Raw genomic sequence first — 14,944 nt, forward strand, 5'->3', positions numbered from 1 at the left:
GAGAGAGAGAGAGAGAGAGAGAGAGAGAGAGAGAGAGAGAGAGAGAGAGAGAGAGAGAGAGAGAGAGAGAGAGAGAGAGAGAGAGAGAGAGAGAGAGAGAGAGAGAGAGAGACCGGGCGACCAGAGACTGTTGGTATGCCTGAGTAGTAATGATAGACTGTCATTTGATAGATTGTTGTTGTGTAGTACAACTAAAACACTACCAGGTGAATTACAAGACGTAGTACTTCTTATTCTTGTCATGATGTTGAGTCGTTTTTCTTCGTGGCTGTTTATGGAAACTCAATGAATGAACTAATTCTTTCTTCTTTATTAAAGCATTAAGGGACCTTAACAAGATAATACCATCATCACAGCAGGTGAGACCACCTGAGCTGAACTTCACAGAGGAAACTTTTATAAACGATCACTGCTTTGCTGAAAGGCTGAACTTGATTGTCCAGGAAGTTCTAGTGTTGGACCTCAGGCCTCGGGTAAGCAAGTTTAATCCCCTCCTAGACCACACTCTCACCCCCAGGTAAGTTTAATAACACCTGTATAAATATCATATGCTACAGTCGCTAGGCAGTTGTGGGGGCTGCTATCCGCGATTGTTTTTGATTAAACGTGCAGTTTCTTAATGCGGTCTCCAGCTCAGAGGGAGCGGTCCTAATGTATTCACCTTTTGTGCAAAACAGCGGCGAAGTGCCCTTAAGTGCACAGGAAGCCTTGTCTATTTAAGTCAATATTGAACTCTACGGCCGGAAGTGAATATTAAATGTATCCTTTATAGATAGTCTGGCGGCGGTGGCGTAGCCGCACAACATGAGTTCATTGGGATTCCACGAGGGTGATGTCAGGCTACTTCCTCCCCCAGAGGATATGAACACTGTTTCTTTTCATTAGACGGATCTCCCATCGCCCTGCCCCCCCCCCCGCCCCGCTCTATGTGTAAATATAATGGTTCTACCTCAGCAGCTCCCAGCCAGAACCCAAATGGAACCTGACTCCAACCTTTAGTGTTTATATTCCCTCTCTGACTCTCTCTCCCTTTTTCAAAACTTCCCTCCTTCTCGCGTTCCCCCTCTTTCTCTCTCTCTCTCTCTCTCTCTCTCTCTCTCTCTCTCTCTCTCTCTCTCTCTCTCTCTCTCTCTCTCTCTCTCTCTCCCTCTCTCGCCCTCTCCATGTGCAGTGCATGGTTTCCTTTTCAACATCCCCAGAGGGTTCTATTAGCATCCCTCTGTCTGAGAAATGGAGGGATGAAAAGAGGAGAGAGGAAGAGGGTGAAGAGGAGAGAGGAAGAGGGTGAAGAGGAGAGGGAGCTGATTAAGGGATTGAAAGCGGAGGAAAGACACGGAGGGAGAGATGAAAAAGAGAGGAGAGGACGGAGGAAGGGATGGAGAGATGATTAGAGGGAGAAGAGGAGGATGGAAGAATGAGTTGAAGAGAGGATGGAGGGATGAAGAGATATGGATGGAGGGGCGAGGAGATGAGAATGGAGGGATGAGGAGAAGCGAGGATGGAGTGATTAGGACGGAGGGATGTACCTGGAGGTGGATGACTGGTCTTCTCTGCCCTCCTGCAGAGAGAGTCCATCCCTCCACCACCTGACATCATCATCTTTAAACAACCTCTTTGTTGCTACGGGCAACAGAAACATGCCCCCTACTGCGCAAAATGGTGGAAGCCCAGCGTGAAAGTTCCATCAGTATTTCCTGGTGAAAGAACAAATGACCACAAATGGTGGATACATTATAACACACTATTAAACGATTCAGTCTATCATAGAAGATGTACAGTCTGTTAGTTTAAAGTTAAAGGGGTCAATAAACCCCAAAATAACTCTTTATCGGGTCAATATATTGTTAAACACTACTGAGTTATTTAATAGAAAGTTTTTTTAAAGATGATTATATTTTGTCATCTAGAAAAAGAAAAATTAAAGATTTTCACTTCTTAGATTGTTAAAAGTAGTTACTCATAACAATTCTTTAAACACGCTTCTAAATCAGGGATGGGATCAGAATCTAATCAAAATCCAATTAATCCCGTCCACACGCATTCACACACTCAGACTAAATGACTAAATGGACCACTACACTAAAGAACAGCCAATCAGACAGCTGGACCACCACAAGCGGCTGCTTCTGACTGGGTAAAATTTGGAGAACTTCCCCATGATGCATAACAAATTATTCACACATTACATTATGATAGATGGGTGGAGGTAAATAAATTGAAAAATGTAGGTATTAGTTCCGACTTGGTTTGGGTCAGAGCGTGATGTGGATCTCCTGGAGATAGCAGTGCCTCATGGGAATAAGCACCTGTATTTACATTACATTTACATTCAGCAGGCAATATAATCCAGACACACTCGCAAGGCGGAATACAATCAAAGCATACCATCAGAATTGAAGCCGCTGCCAAAAAAAAAGTGAAAGTGCTGCATGACCTGGTTTCAGAACAGCAACGGGAAGTGCAGAGAGGCGGCAGGATGCAGACAAACAAGCTATCGCTTTTAGTGGCGACAAACAGTCACACTCCACATCACCTTACGACGGGACAATAGGTCGTATTATAAATAACTCTAGGAGGTGTAAAGCTGCGTGCATCAGGTTTGAAAACGGGAGGCGAGACTGAGTTTGTTTATCGTAATTAGCGGGAGGCCAGAACGCAGGCCTCCCGTCTCAAGGCTGTCCGTCCTCGTTAAACGGTGAGCTGTCGCGGGGAGAAGGCTTATCTCTGCCCCCGGCGTCCTGGGTCTAGATCAAAGGTCGTCTCACTCTTCGGCCGCCTCAGAACACCGCCACGCACTCACGCACACAAGCAATCAGAAACAAGCGCTCCCTCGAGGGGCACCCTGGCCACGGCCACTGACACGGTGTGTCGCGGTCGCTCACGCTGCGTTGGATGTCTTCGCGCCGCGGGGCGGGAAATCCTTCCTCTCATTACAGCCTGAGCCGTGAGCGCGGGGAGCTAGGCTACGGGTGCCAGGCTACGCTACGGACCGTAGTGTGGGCGGCATGGGTCGTCGTTGGGTGTCAGGGGTTGGGCAGTAGTTTCACAGGGTTGGGGAAACTATCTATAAGGAAATGTTGTCTGCTGATACCAAGGGTGTGCTTGGTTCTGTTCACAGTCAGGAATGTGCTGGATTTAAAATCATCAAACTTCTGTTGGTAATATTGAGTTGTTTTCTTGTCAGCATGGGGCTGATTTGACATTTGTCTTTTATATGATATGATACAATAATATGCTGGTGAAATTAACCTTAGGTTTTTTTGTGTTTAGTTGGGGTACTGGGGGCAGGATAGTCGAGTGGTAAGCCAAAATGTTGTCGGTTACAACCCTCAATGTTCCCAGTCTAACCAGAAAACATCCTTTATACTACCTGCTCCTTCATGACATCCAATAACCTCAGCATCGTTTTGCATAAAAGCCTCTCAATGAAAAACTTTGCATGATCAATGTACCAAAAATAATCATTGGAGATGTTTGAAAAGGTGTACTGATACCTGTGGTACTACATGTGGTACATTGTTCCTGCTTAATGATCCACAGGCCCGTTAACCTTCCAGAGGAACATCACGCAGTACGTACGGTTCTCGTAGCACCCGGTCTCAAGTCCGTACATGAACAACTTCCACAGGAGACGTTTCCACTGCAGGCGTTTCCTGCAGTGGTAACGCGGCATAAGCTACGCCACCACCAGAGGAGGTGTACTGAAGACGAGGGCATAACGAGTACGGCTCAGTCCGGGTCACGCCCACTTTTGGCGGTGGACACGCAATCCGTACCGCACCTTTGCGAACCGAACCGTACCGCGCCCTGCAGTGGTAACGCGCCAGCAGCATGACGCTTAGCTTAGTGGCCAGGCGGGCATACCCACTGGCATCTGTAATCACAGAAGCACTTGCCGGAGAAGTCTCTAGCAGACACGGGAGTGGAAACAAGTGGGAGGCTCGTAAATATAAAAGTCCTGCTAGGTCCGCTGTCTCTCGGCTAATCGCTTGATGAGCTATGTTCCTTTGTGGAGAACTCGAACGCTAACCAGATTCCGAACATGAAAGCCACACAGCTCAGTGGCCACGTCCCCCGCGCGCCGGCTCATTAAACAGTCCATTTGGTTGACTCTAAATGGCAGGGGGGACTCTTACTTTGTAAACCCGTATCTTCCGCCGGATAACAGGTAAAACGTAGCACAGGTGTGCTCTCTGGAGACCTGACTGAGTGGTTAACTCTTATGCGTTACTGATCCCCAGAAGACTTGTGAGATGTCCACCGGTGAACCAAAAGACCCATCTGAAGAGTATTTCTCAGTGTAGCGTAGTGTAGCGTAGCATGACGTCACCTAGCCTATTGTCGAGTCTCACAGCCTCCCTTCGCTGTTTGTCGCACATCGTATAAGGTCATGTTAAAGTTTACTGTAGCATACTGTGTGGTGGCATAGTATGGCTTATTGTATCATAGCACGTCGTAGCGTACCACAGCGAGTCCCAGTGTGTTGTATTATAGCATAGCGCAGCATCTCCCAGCAGAGTCCTGCTACACCATCACCAACACAGTGGGCCATAGATGTCTCATTCTGCTGCAGGGATATGGTCTTGAATCCAGACCATAATATTCCTCTAGTGTCCTCATTTACGGAGCGGAGGAAGCTTGTTTACTCAGAAATACTCTGAGACGCTTGCCACAGAGCTCGGAGTCATTACCTCTACGTCGGAACATGAAACGGAACCGGCCTTTATATTCTCTCTCTCGCTCACTATCTGTTGCGCTCCATCTCTCTCTATTCTCTCTATTTCTCTTTCTCTCGCTCTCTCGATGGAAGGGGGAAGGTATGGCGGGGTTGAGGTATTAAAGGAGCAGGTATGTCTGTGTGGAGGTATGGAGGCTGGCGGTATGTTTGGGTGGAGGTATGTCTGGTTGGAGGTAAGTCTGGGTGGAGGTGTGGAGACTGCCGGCATGTTTGGGTGGAGGTGTGGGTATATATGGGTGTTGGTACGGAAGGTGCAGGCATGGAGGGTAGAGGTAGGTGTGGGTCGAAGCACGGAGGTTGGAGGCATGGAGGGCAGAGACATGGAGGTCTAGAGGGTGGTGGTATGTAGTTGATATGGTCTTGGGTTCTTCCTGAGTCACTGCCTCATTATTAAAGCACCGGATTAACTCTTCTTCTTCTCCTCTCCTTAATGAATATTTACTGAGCTCCGGTCACCACGGTGACAAGACCCAACCTCCACCTTTTAACATCGTGACCCCCTCCTCTCTGAGGCGTCTCAACTGTCCCTTTCCACCTCACCTTTCGGCTCATCTATTCTTCCCTCCTTATCTCCTCTCTTCCTTCCGTACTCTCTTTATCTCCTCTCCCTCCTCTCCTTGCACTTTTCTTCTGCTCTTGCCCTCTTGTGTTTTTTCTTCTCCTATCTCCTCTGTTGCCCTCCTCTGTCGCACCTCCTCCCCTTGTCTCCTCTCCTCTCCACCACTCTAATCTAGTCTCCTTTCCTCTCCTCTCTTCACCTCTCCTCTCCTCTGCACCTCTCCTCCCTTCTCCTCTCCTCTCTTCACCTCTCCTCTCCTCCCTTCTCCTCTCCTCTCTTCACCTCATCTCTCCTCTCCTCCCTTCTCCTCTCCTCTCTCCACCTCACCTCTCCTCCCTTCTCCTCTCCTCTCTACACCTCATCTCTCCTCTCCTCCCTTCTCCTCTCCTCTCTTCACCTCATCTCTCCTCTCCTCCCTTCTCCTCTCCTCTCTTCACCTCATCTCTCCTCTCCTCCCTTCTCCTCTCCTCTCTTCACCTCATCTCTCCTCTCCTCTCCTCTCCATTCCTCTCCTCTCCTCCCTTCTCCTCTCCTCTCTACACCTCTCCTTTCTCCTCCACCTCTCTACTAATTCTACTAATTATAAGTCTCATGTTCCCAGAGAAACTGTATTTATAATGGGTATGGGAAACACATACACACACACACACGCACACGCACAAACACACACACGCAGACCCACACACACACACACACACACACGCACACGCACAAACACACAGACAGGCAGTGAGGGACTTTAATTGTGCAGAAGAGCCGTGTGTTGTGGTATTGACGTGGTGGGTTGAGGTGTGTGACAAAGTGTTTACATACACACACACACACACACACACATACACACGCATGGCTGGTCAGAGCTGGGCAGGTATTAACTGAGTCTGTATTTTATATAAACAAGAAAATAAACACATACACAGACCCACACCTGCCCAAGTACACACACCTGCACACACATGGCAGAATAATGCACTACACACACACACACACACACACACACACACACACACACACACACTGCAGAGTATCGTCTGTGTGTGTGTGTGTGTGTGGGGGGGATCAATTCTACCATCTGCAGAACATCAGAACCGCCGTGCCTTTGAGCAACAGCCCAGAGCCCCACGTTGGAGAAGTCAAACGTTCTCACATTAATCACCAAATGACTCCGACTCTCCCGCGCAGCAGAATAAATCATTCATCAACACTAACGGGCTCCAGCCGAGCCTGCAGCCACCAGCTTTCTGCAACCCAGCCGACGAGCTCCTCGCTGGGGAGGAAACGCACTGGCACAGGGGGTGTTGTTTGAAACAGGGACGTGCTCGCAGAGGGGTGGTAAGTGTTGTCCCCTCCCATGCTAAAGGAGTTCGATCTCTGATGTACACAACCTTCTTGAGTTGAAGTTCAAGTAGAAAGTTCAATATATTTAGGGCTGGCCAATGCATCACTTCAAACCTTGAGTGATCATTATGTTTTTTGTTTTTTTCTACTGCAGAATCCCTTGTGTTTTTATCAACTAATCGTTTTCTCCCTTTTCATTTCCAATGAAATGTTGAATTTGCCATTGATCTTCTGTAGAGTTATGAGGCTGCAGATGGGGGTCTGAGATTCAGATAACTGTCTATTATGCAGTCTTATCGCCAGAAAAACAGTAGCCATGATGTATTACCAATGATGCTCTGCTTTACATCATCACGACAAAGAGGAAAGACATCTATTTTCTCCTCTTCCTCTCCCGTGTCTTGTTTATCGCCTCTCCTCCTTTCTTCTGTCCCTCTTCCTCTATCTTCTAAAAGGGAAATCTCTAGCAGGATGCTTTCTTAAGTACCTTCAGGTGATGCGTGTGTGTGTGTGTTTGTGTGTGAGATTGTGTGTGTGTGTGTGTGTGTGTGTGTGTGTGTGTGTGTGTGTGTGTGTGTGTGTGTGTGTGTGTGTGTGTGTGTGTGTGTGTGATTGTGTAGATGACAGCTGTGAGCTTTCAAGGACGACCAGAGGAACACACACTCCTCCATCTCTGCTCTATTTACCTTGGACCTCAATGCACACTCGGTCTCTCTCTCTTTCTCGCTCTCGCTCCACCTCGCTCTTTCTCTCCCACTCCTTCCCTAGCTCTTTCTCTACTTCTCCCCTCCCTCTCCCCTCTGTCTCTCCCCTTTCCTCACCCCCTCCCTCTCACTTCCTCCCTCCCTCCCTCTCCCCTCCCTCCAACCTCCCTCACTCTCTCCCCTCCCTCAGGGGTCTAAAGATGATTGCTAGAATGTCATTGGTTCCGCTGGGGCGGCCGGTTGCCATGGTGCGTTTAGAACTCTGGAGGCTGCTCTGCAGGTCACATGACACCGGGCCCTCCTGTTCCACATGTCCTCGCTAAACTCACGCAATGTCAATTAGCCCTCGTCGATCAGACCTATAGTTCATTACCTGCACTACATCAACACCGCCTTTCAAATAACTGTGATGCTTTATTCAAAGAATGGAGATAAATAATTACAGCAATGATTTTGATTCACGTTTTGAGGCGAGCACCTTGTTGGTGAACCGGCCTGGTCTTGGTCAGCGTGGTAGCCGGGTCTGTGGCTCGCTGGGCAGGTCAGAGGAAAACTCACATGGTGGTGCTGAGCCTTAATATAAAAACATTTCAACCCACCAGCCTACCCTGTGGACCGTACCAACTGGTAGGCTGATCTCCCTGTCATACATCTGGGTGGACACGCAGCCCTTGTGATGTCAGTAACGGGGTTGATTTCTAAATGGCACGAAGTGGCTCATCAACATGACACGTGGGTGAACTAGGGGTCCTTTGACAAGATGGCCGGGTCTATACTTGGCTCACCTACAGCGTCTCTTTGAAAGCCTCCTTCCTGTCTCCGTCGCTCGGTGCTCTGGCAGAAAGAAGCTTGTGCAAAATCATTTGATCTATAAATGATTAGTCTGGTTAGCCTGATAATAATCCTAGACGTGTAGATGGGAAACAGAGTCTATCCCTTGATGTACCGGTAACCGTTAGTTCATTTGCTCTATTTCATTTATTTTTCGGTAGTTTGAAAAGTACTGATTTTTATTTATTTTTTTGTTTGTTTTATTGCAACTTTGTTGAAAATTGATCGGCGTCTTTGTGGTCGCTGTGTCTTGTGAAACAGCAATACACTTTCCTTTCACGGGGCAATTCACTTTAAGTAATTAAAAACTTTTACTATGCGTCTAAATAGCTTCCTTATGGGCGAAGTGTTCGAAACACACCATCCGTTCCCCGTTAATCAGATATATTCCGTAGTTTGGTTTGTCCTTGTGTACACGCTGTATTGATCTTGTCCTCCAGATGAATGCTTCCATTGCCAAAGGTAGTGGTTCAATTGTTTCAGGTTTCAGAGTGAAGTTAGCTTTATCACAGGCAGTTTCACCTTCACACCACACCAGCCCCGCTACTTTAGGGTGATTTATACATCTGGGTGGACACCAGCCTATGTCAGCCAACAGAGGACATCGCCGTAGGTTACGTGATTCTCTCCAGAAAATGTCCAACTCCATATCGGAGGGGGGAGGGGGGGAGGGGGGAGGGGGGCGGCGGCTTCATCTTTCCTGCCACGTTTTATTATTTATTCATGATAGACTAGTTGAGGGGGTTTATTTGTATGTTCATTTGTGAAAGCAATCGGCCCTACGACCGATGGCTGACGTCACGGGTCAACCAGTGTCACCAATTCCTCCAGCATCAACAGTATCACAAAATGGACCCCCACCCCTCTGGACTATCGTACTTGACTGTATATATACCCTGTATCTAATCCAGTCGATTATTTATTATCATACTGTTCATACTTATTGAACTGCCCATCTATGATGCTCTTATCCCTTATATCCATCTCCTGCTGCTCAAACCTCACTCGGTCACTTTACTTTTGCTGCTGTATTGCACTACTTGACTGTACAAACCGGCTGCAGTATCCCATCCTATTATTTATACCGTACAGTACTTATGTTGCACTATGTGACAACTTACGTTCAAACTGACCCGTAATTGCTCTTTTTGCACTTCTGTTTAGATCTCCAACTACATTTAGTTGTCTCTGTTCTTGTACTACTTCTACAACGATGGCATTAAAGTTTAATCTGAATCTGAATCATCTATCTATTTATTGTATATGTGTGATATTAAAAGGATGTATCCCATCTATTTAGTGTTTATGTGTGGTATTAAAAGGATGTATCCATCTATTAAGTGTATATGTGTGGTCATCAGAGATGCTGGTGCGGTCGTCGTGCCCTCCTTGTTCTCATTAAGCTTCATTAAACCCTGTAATGGAAGACATTTCATTAGCCAGCGGATCGCCGGGACCGATGCTAGAACCTGACCGAACGCACTCCGGGGGCCTGTGTTCGTACCATGACACCCCCCCCCCCCGGGCCGTGAGATGGCTGGGGAAAGGTCATCGTATTGTTGAGGGTCCAACACCAAACGGTGGTGTCGTATGCCGCTGCCCAACACGCTGACAGAGTTAAAGGTTGGTTCACCGCGGTTCTCACTTTACGACAACCGATCCGATTGGACTGTTTCAGGTATTGGAGTTTGAGTCTCTTATGCTATTTCAACCCCAGGTGGGAGTTAGTGAGTCATTTTTAGATCCATTCACCTGTGATATCGCAGGTGGGATGTTCCACCCAGATGTGTGATTGTCACCTGATCACCTTGCCTGGTGGACTGTACCAACTGGCAGGCTGGTGTGGGGATCAGTTGTTTATTCAACCTTTAATTATATAGGCCGTATCATTAAGGTTACGCACCTTAACCTCTTTTCAAGAGAGACCTGATAAAATCAAATAAAATATTATTATATTGCTGTAAATATTATATTGCTGTAAATATTTATATATATATATAATTTATTATTATTCATGAAGATCTTATTTCTCTGGATGTGTGGAACGTTGGGGTGCCCTAGCATCCTCAAATGGCTAGACGTTACTGCAAACAACACATGACAAGAGAGACAGGAAGTCATCAGACCGCACCTGTCAAAATAAATCCACCTGGGAAAATGGCCGCCACTGTTTTATTGTATTTTTGACCTTGTTGGAACAGCTGTCAGTTGGTTTGGACTATTTTATTTTTTGTCACTTGACCCATTTTATTATTAATAGTCCCGCCATACAAATATGGAGAAAAACAATGAGACCCGATTTCACAGAAAAAGGAACAAGAGAATGAGGAGCAGAAGATATCACCAGAGTTTAGCAAGACGATCAGAAGGTCATCTTCCTCCAAAGGTAAGTCATCTTATTTTATTCCAACCAGCAGAGTCCTCTGTCTCTTACGTATCTTCTGATCACGTAGTCTTCAAGGATTCTTGTTGAAGCCCTTGTAGCCTTAGAGGAGCTAGGAAGTGACTGATCTCTCCATGCACTCTGTATAATGTGATGTTTTACCTACTTCCATGGTTGGGACAGCTCCATGAAGATATGATCTGTACATACATGTCCTTATGTCAGCTGATGGCTATGGAAGATATGATCTGTCCGTATGTGTCCTATATCTGCCAATGGTTGGTTCACCCAGGGTAAAACAAACATTTCAATCCACCAATGTTTCTTTATATCATCATGATTCAATATAATAAATTCTGTCAATGTTTTTCTCAACACTATATCCGAACAGACAGTCTTGGCTCTAGTTTCTGCTGGAAGAACCGCGTAACAATCACCAAAGGAAATGAAATAATTTCTTCTGTGATATAGTTTTCAACTTTATTATATCTTTTGATTGATATACGAAATGAAAGTGAGCTGTGTGTGTGTGTCTTGTTTTTGTTTTTTTCTACGTGTAATGGTGTGAGAACCCAAAAATAAGCACATGCATGCACGCACAGAGAGACAATCTGTATCAATCACAATTTATTTTTAAAGGGGAAACATTTTCAGGTTCTAGATCAATCGAGTGGAGCCTGAGAGGTCCTACCTGTTGGTCAAACTGAACAATGTCCTGTTTGTAGCGGGGGATCCAACATGAACACCCTCCCCCAGCCCACGGCGGATAGACTTCTCCATTTGGCAGGGGGTTGCATATTAAAGTGATCGCTCGGCTGGGCCAGGTTCTCCACTCTGGTGAAAGACGACTGAGGCAAGGCTGTTGGCGGCGGATAAGCTGGTGGTGGAAGGGAAGGTCTAAGCCAGGAGTTCAGGGTTACCAGAAGCCTTCCTAGAGCCTAGTGTCAGAGCCGAACAGCGCTGATCTTGAGGGGAGGAACATGCCTGAGCGGCGTCGTGACCTGTCCTCTCCCATTATGCAGTGCAGAGGATTCACCTGCAGGGATCCCTGCCCCGTGCAGCACTGCATCCTAGTGGCCGGCAGAACAGAGGCCCAGGGTTCCTGAGAGGAGAGAGCGTCCCTCTGTCTGATGTGTTCCGGACCTCCGAGCATAGCGGCATTGCTGTTTCTTGGTGGTGAGGTAGAGCAGCTGGTCCCAGACGCTACGAAGTCCATCCAGGTTTCTTATCGGTCCGTTGGACGTCGTGTGCTGGCGTAAACATGTTGCTGATGACCTTATTGATTAACCCCATATCGATCCAATCACCACTGTTGCCTGCCGTTACCTCCTTCTCCCTGGCGCTGCAGACTATATTGATCACAATTTCATCAAGATTTATTGATTGTTTATGTGTAAATAGACTTTTCAGGAGTCTATTTTTGACAGTTCCATATATGAGAGAGAGAGACTCCTACTTTGGGTCAGTGACGGGTGGCTGGCATTTAGATAAACACACATGGTGTTATGAGGCTATCATATTATGTTCAAACACACAGGTACTAAAGGTCTTCTTAGCACAAGGACGAGATTTGAAACCTGGGATTCACACAGGTTTTCTTTGCTGTAATTTCAAGATTATTCTTCTGCCCCAGAATTGTATAACGTCAACTTTGGACCTCCGACAATTATGTACTTTGAATATTAATGGTACACAAGCTTAGTCCCCAGCCATCGTTTAGAACATTCTGGTTGTGTTTCAGTGACTCTTAACTTCCTACTACAAAAGGAACAAAATATGGCAGAATCCTTTGGTTGCAAATCTGTTGAATTAAATATCGATCATCTTCATATCGATAGGGCACATATCAATAGGCCAACGGTTCACATTGAACCGTTGGCCAAGCCAACATCTGAGTTTAAAGGCCAATTTCCACTGGAATCGGCACGGAAGCGGCACGGCAGCGAATCGCTCGCCGAAAATAATAGAACCATTAAAGTCAACGTAGGCTATTCCACTGGATACGGCACCGGCACGGCACGGAACCGTCCCCAAACCGGCACTTCGTTTACGATACTTGCCTCTTCTATTTCTGAAAGTTGCCGGTTCGCTGCCGTGTCTCAGAACACGACTACAGCCAATCAGTTTGCCTTTGTGCATGAATATTCATGAGCTCACATCGATCCCTATGCAATTCACAGGGTATTGTAATATTATACAGTCTATGGCAGGGGTGCCCAACCTTTTTTGACCCAAGATCTACTTTTCAAGTAGCCAACCTCCCGAGATCTACCAGCAAACCTACCTTCAAGCGGGGAGGGTGGGGGGGGGGGGGGGGGGGGGGGGGGGTAGAGAACAATTGTTGACGGGGGGGGGGGGTTGTATCGTGAACCTACGGACTTCAGTGGGGGTTTCATTCCGTCTGCGCACAGCACCTTCTCAACGATAATCAATGATCTTCCTCCCACTCAGGGTGAAAATGGTAGGTCTTAGCTCGTTTCCCCTCAGCCATGCCAACGTTTAGGAGTGTGTAACTACTGTTGACGGCTTTCAACTGCTGTTGACAGCGCATGCGCTACCACGCGTATATGTCCCGCGCAAATTTTATTTTATTAAAAAAAAAAAATATATCTATATATATATATTTTTTTTTCTTCACCCATCGCGGTCGACTTGGGATCTGTCGGCGATCAACTGGTAGACCGCGATCGACTGGTTGGGCACCCCTGGTCTATGGTATGGTATCAATAGCTAATCAGTGGCAAAGAAGAAATGAAAGTCCGCGTCGATGCCTCGCAAGTCCAGTGTCGCGAGTGGACGTTGCCATGACATCTAGAAATCATAGGTCTACAGTATTTAATGGGTTATGTGTATGGTTGATTATAAGGTAGGCCTATGTATATATATATATATATATATATATATATGGTAATAATATTGTATGAATACTTATAATTATGCTTGTCTTGAGCCATCTGTCGGAACGTGTCCGTGCCGCTTCCAGTGGGGATTGCAGTACGGAACACAGCCGCTTCGCTGCCGTGGCGCTTCCGTGCCGATTCCGGTGGAAATTGGCCTTAAGGCCGCAATCGGAAACCTCACAGTCATTCTATACTCTGATTCAAGTTTCTACACTATTATTATTATTCGACACTATTATTATTATAAAAAACGAATCGTTGCTTCAGCCTCGTAGATATGTAGGTGAGTTGCAACTTGTCCTAGATTCTGTTGCTAGACTTCTGATTTAAAATCAAATAATAACTTTGACTTTTTACTGGCACTTTCATCTGTGTTGCTCCCATGTTGCTCGTGTGTCAAGTGTTTCCCAACTGGTGGGTCGGGGCCCTGTTATGGCTCGCATGATTGTGAGAAAAGGACCCTATCCATTTCTGACTTTAAATGCTATAGTTTTAGGATCTTTGATAAAATATAATTAAAACGGTCACTGGAAATTGTCCAGTAGCATTTACCAGATGCTGTAGACGAGATGGGATCCCAACCCATGGAATTTGACATATGTCATTAGTCCAAAACAGATGCGTGTCATTTCCAATATGTCACGCTCTTCTTCCTGCCCCACGATAACAAGCTGCTGGCTCGACAGCTCAAAGATCTCCATGAACAGCCAATTGGATCACTCTACAAAATTTAGACAGCCAATCGGTGCTCTCTAAATTATGGGACAGCCAATCAACACCTCTGGCTAACATGGAAGCAGGGACCTGAGTTTACCGTCAGAGTAGTGTATTTAATATTTTGGTGTGTTTAATACGTGGAGCATTTAATATATTTATAGTTTAGCGATACAATTCAGAGTGGGGTGTTTGATGTTTGGTGCATTTTATATTTAGAGTTTAGAGTTACAATCCGCAGTGTTGTATTTGATGTATTAAATGTGTTTGGATCTGGGTTAGTCATGCTGAAATGGGGAAACTATTTGGTTGTTTTTGATGTTGTATTTGTTGTTCTGTTCTACTTTAACATTACAGTTTTTTATTCAGCTGTAGTAGAAAAATCACCCCGTGAGAAAACAGAGTGGGTCTAAAAAATCATTATTGCTCTTTTTCCTGAACCACGAGTGGGTCAACGATAAGCGCAAGAATCACCTGAATGCTCTGTTATGGTCTGCTTCCTCCCAACCTCCTCTCCATCCTCTTCCTCCTCTGCTTTTCCTCTCCCCTCCCTCTTATCCATCCTCATCCTCCCCCCCCCCCCCCCCCCCCCCCCCCCCTCGCCCGAGAGCATCTGGTAAACAGGATTTAATGGAATGAAGCTTAGTGGCCAACAGGAACAGACCTGGGGGTGAGGATGTTGTTTCTCAAGTTGAGGAGGGGAGAAGGCAGGGCGGTAGGAAGAAGGAGGGGAGAAGGAAGAGAGCGAGGAAGGGATGGAGGGGTGAGAAAGAAGGGGAG

This window comes from Gadus macrocephalus, chromosome 2, assembly GCF_031168955.1.
Source record: "Gadus macrocephalus chromosome 2, ASM3116895v1".
In the NCBI taxonomy this organism is placed as follows: Eukaryota; Metazoa; Chordata; class Actinopteri; order Gadiformes; family Gadidae; genus Gadus; species Gadus macrocephalus.